The following is a 4,178-nucleotide window of genomic DNA, read 5'->3' as shown; positions in this document are numbered from 1 at the left end:
CCAACATAGTACCTTTTTATTGCATCTGTATTGACAGTTGTTTTAGGGACATTTCCTTCTATATGTCCCAAGTACAACGCACTCTGTCGGCAGTACTCTTGTTACCATGTATGGACCTTTCCAATTTGGAACCAATTTTCCTTCAGCTGTTCCAACTCTTTCTTTTATTTCCTTAAGCTAATCTTCATTGCGATTTAATTCTTGATTCATTATTTCGAGGTCTGATAGTATTTTAAGATCCGGGCATGAAGTCCGCAAGCATGTCATATTATTGAAATCTGCATTTAACAGAACTATAAAGAGAATGAGAAAAATGACAAGATTAAGAAAAGAGACATTCCTGGACAATGAAATATTAATTTCATTTGATTTTTCTTTATTTGTTCTATTTTTTTTCAATTTTTGAAGATAGAAGGGTTTACATAGGAAAGTAAAACAATAAAGTTCTGAATCACACCCTGAGATAATCCGGATGTAGAAAGGATAACAAGACTGACTACCGAGATTCTCGTATGATGGGAAACTTTCAGGCTTGGCTACCGTTTTTTTGCTTTTCTTCTGTCTCGCCAATGGCTGAAATGGACTTTAGTGCCGAATCAAATTCCTCAGCTTCACAAATCATTCCGACTATTGGCCCGATTTTGTGGGCAGGCAACAAATTGTTCATCACATCAGGAGCTCCTTCATCCCGAAATATGATTCTTTCAGCTTCAATCAGATCTTCAACTGCCCTTTTGAGGGTCCAACAATCCTCTATACTGTGTCCCACTGCTTCAGAGTGGTATTCACATATAGCATCAGCTCGGTGCAAGGGGGACTTGGGGTTTGGCCGGTTTGGGGCCACTGGCTGCAATAGATTTAGCCTGATTAGCTTTTGGAACAAGCTTGAATACGATTCACCAATAGGGGTGAAGTGATTCTTTCTGAAAGGCTCTCTTGGGAGAGGACTGTATTGGGAAACATTTGATTGAGGATTATATGAAGCTTTGTAAGGATGGGCATTTTTGGGAGGTTGAGCCCGACTTTGTGTATAATGTTGTGGCTGGGTGTAAGATTGCGCACTCATCACCACATAGGGAGGCGGTGCCATGACATAAGCATCACCTTGAAGGGGATAATGGTGTGTTGGGACGATAGGAGGCACATATGATTGGCTAAATTAATTGCGGGCCCCCCTCGAGCTTGAAACCATCATGGCTACCTCTTCACTCTCATTTATGTTCATCAAACCCTCTGAACCATTCTGAGCAGACTGTGATGTGGCCTTAAAAGCAGCATGACTCAAGATTCGACCTGTTTTTAAACTGTTTTCAATCATTTCCCCAATTTTGATAGCCTCAATGAACGGCTTTCCCATAGCGGACATCATGTTCTGGAAGTAGTCCGCATCTTGGGCTTGTAGAAAGACCGTGACCATTTCAATTTCATCCATTAGAGGCTTTACCCTGGCAGCTTGCTCACACTATTTGACAGCATATTCACGGAAGCTTTCCGCGATTTTCTTTTTCAAATTAGACAAGGAGTTTCTGTCGGTAGCGATGTCCACATTATATTGGAACTGGCGGACAAAATCTTGAGCCATATTGTCCAACACATGCCAATGAGTAATTTCTTGATCCGTATACCACTCAGAAGCAATTTCGGTGAGGCTTTCCCCAAAATAGGCCATTAGTAGCTCCTCTTTTCCACTAGCACACCTCAATTGGTTATAGTATCGTTTCAGATGAGCGACCGGGTCTCCATGCCCGTTGTACTTTCAAATTTTGGCATCTTGAAGCCAGATGGAAAGTGGACATGGGGAAACATACAGATGTCAGAGTATGGGACACTCTTTCGGCCACTCAGACCTTGCATGTTTTTCAGGCTTTGTTCTAGGCTCTTCATCTTCCGAGCCATTTCCTCTTGCTCAGGATTTTTAACAACCTTTTCTTGCTCCCCCGAGAGATCATATAGCTGAGGTTGATTGAAAGAGTATGGGGTCACATATGCTATTTCTGATTGAAGTTGTGGACCCTAAAAGGTGAACATCGGAGGCTCAATATACGGTCGTGGTAAAGTTGGTTGTGTTCTGGTGCAGACTGGTACTGTAGAGAACAATATTGGAGGTACCTAAGAAACTAGAGCGTGGGGGCGAACCACAGAAGGCATGCCAGGATCATTGAACGACATTGGAGGGTGCCCGCATGGGATGAGCGGGTTGGGCACAGGGGCGTTGGTAACCTCACTTGACCTAGTGATCAACTCAGGGAACCCAGGGATTGTACTTGGCGGTTCACTACCATTAGATTAGGCATCTCACATTTCTAATATGCAGAGACGCAACATCTTATTCTCTTCAGCAGCTGCTGATTCTAGCTGTAGAATAGCCGATGTCGGGCTATCCTTAGGACCGATGATTTGGAGATTGCTTGCAGAGGCCATCTATGCCTTTGGAACTTGTGAAGGAGGGGAGGCTAGATGACCAACAAAACCAACCACCAAAACCTAGCTAATTTGCACACTCAACAACCTTGTTAGTTTTGAAATATTTAACATATAGGAAATCGCATGTTGGGATGCAATGCACCTAACAGTTAAACACTTTTACCATGTGTTTGAACGATTGCATGTTTCATCCCAGCCAAACTAACTCTTTCAGTATGTATTTCTTTTATTTCTACCTCTCTTTAATCACTCTTGATTTATTCCATTTCGTTTCTGTCGCTCTTTTATTTTTTGCATTCTCTTTTTCTCTTTTGTTTGTCACTCTTTTATTTTTTTTATTTTTTTTGTCACTCTCTCTTTTTTCTTCTTTTTTTTTTAATTTCTTTTTCACTCTCTTTTTTTTCAATTTATTTTTTACTCAACTGATTTTATGGCTATGAACGAATCCAATGGGGATTGCCTACATATCATGACACCGCATAAATCAGATCTTGCGTAGTTCGGGAAGATCGAGAAAGGAGTAAGTAAGTAACTCTTTTTTTTGGAATTTTTGAAAAAAATGCTTTGAAAGAAGAAAGGAAATATTTCTTTTTCGATTTTTGAGTTTTTATTTATTTACAAAATTACTTCTAAAGGAAAGTGAAATATTTTTGTACTTCAATTTTTCAACAATTCTTTTTGACATTTACGAAAGAAAGACTTTTAAACAAGGGAAAAAAATTCTTTATTTTTTTTGAATTTTTGAAAAATAAATAATTTAAAAAGAAAATTCGTATTTTGGATTTTGATTTTTCTTTTTATTTCTTTTTCCATATGAAAGTTTTCAGAAAGAAGGAAACTATTTTTGAGTTTAAAAACTTCTTTTTTTTTGAATTTTTCAAGGAAAGATTTCTAAAGAAGGAATTAAAAGAAAATTGGGGTCGGAACCGATGAGGTTTGCCTACGTATCTCACATCCAGTGAGAATCAGACTCGCGTAGTTCGGTCAGTTTTGACGGAACACGGGAAACATGACACTTGAAATTTTGGCTCATGTGAAATGACTTTTTTCTTTTTTTTTTCCAGAATTTCGGGAGAATTTCAGAAATTTTTAAATACCTACCTCTCACTTTTTTTTTATTTTCTTTTTCATTTTTTTATTTTCTTTCCCTATTCTAGAAGCCGGTCAACATGCAAACCGAAACAAACAAATGCGCAAGTAGCACATAAGATGCATCAGGATGGTCTTTTTAATTTAGGTACACCAGTCCTAGATGGACCCAACTCTTGTGTTGAGTCCCCAATGTCAGATGCACGTGATGCAAACAAACGTACCTACTAGGGATCCGACATGAGGCTATGTTATTCTAGATTTAAAAACCTGGGTGTATTGTTCTAAACCTGGCTTACCCGAGCGGACAACTCGAGCCGGGGGGGGGGAACGTACCGGGAATACAGAAGCTTTACCGGCTTTGCAACTTGTCCGAACCTCGTTCTAAAATTGGGATATGACTCTAACAGAAAAGAGTCACACGAAGTGCACACTTCCCAGATGATTTAGAAGACTCAGAGAGGAGGGTTTCGTAGCAATTTATATACAATTTAAACAATATCAAAGCGGTAAAAAGCAGCATTTAGCACATTAGGCTTAAACATGTAAAAATCAGATAATAAATAAAGCCAAGTATAACAGTTATTCTAAGCTCGAATTCTTGAACCCTAAACTGGAAGTTCTGGGTTATGTTCCCCAGCAGAATCGCCAGAGCTGTCACACCT

Source organism: Nicotiana tabacum, chromosome 3 (assembly GCF_000715075.1).
Source record: "Nicotiana tabacum cultivar K326 chromosome 3, ASM71507v2, whole genome shotgun sequence".
Lineage (NCBI taxonomy): Eukaryota > Viridiplantae > Streptophyta > Magnoliopsida > Solanales > Solanaceae > Nicotiana > Nicotiana tabacum.
The sequence above is the reverse complement of the archived record's forward strand: the minus strand, read 5'-3'. Positions refer to the sequence as shown.